The sequence below is a fragment of the Mustela nigripes genome, chromosome 6 (assembly GCF_022355385.1).
Source record: "Mustela nigripes isolate SB6536 chromosome 6, MUSNIG.SB6536, whole genome shotgun sequence".
NCBI classification, from domain to species: Eukaryota; Metazoa; Chordata; class Mammalia; order Carnivora; family Mustelidae; genus Mustela; species Mustela nigripes.
The window spans coordinates 8,952,284-8,952,816 of NC_081562.1; the positions used below are offsets into that span (position 1 = coordinate 8,952,284).

The following is a 533-nucleotide window of genomic DNA, read 5'->3' on the forward strand; positions in this document are numbered from 1 at the left end:
TCATTATAGATACATTGCTTCTAATTAATGCATTTGGTAACAAGCCCGTGTAACTTTGAACTGGCAATGAATCTTCAGGAGCTGCATGGCTCCATGACTCTGTGGTCGGAGCCCCAGGTACTGCTGATTCTGCCCCGTGGCTGCAGATTGTTCCAGAACAATCTAGAACAAAGGAAAGGTCTGCCTCACAAAATCTGTTTATATCGTTAAGAAGTTTATTTAAGTCATCTCTACACCCAACGTGGGGCTCGAACTCACAACCCTGAGATCAGGAGTCACATGCTCTACCGACTGAGTCAGCCAGGCACCCCTGTTTATAACCTTGATTTATTTTTTACTATTTATTGATTTATTTGGGGGAGGAGGGGCAGAGGGGAAGAATCCCAAGCCGACTCCCTGCCAAGGACAGATTTCCCACCCCACAGGGCTTGATCCCATGACCCTAAGATCGATCACAACCTGAGCCCAAATCAGGAGTTGGACATTTAACCAACTGAGCCACCCAGGCGCCCCCATAACCTTGAAAATGGCAT

The 533-nt window shown here is 47.1% G+C and overlaps 1 non-coding gene across 1 annotated transcript; it reads right to left on the bottom strand.

The window, feature by feature from the left end:
- Window positions 1–233: 233 nt before the first annotated feature.
- Window positions 234–306, bottom strand: TRNAR-CCU (transfer RNA arginine (anticodon CCU)). Its single transcript has one exon. It is a non-coding gene; the product is annotated as a tRNA-Arg (tRNA).
- Window positions 307–533: the final 227 nt, after the last annotated feature.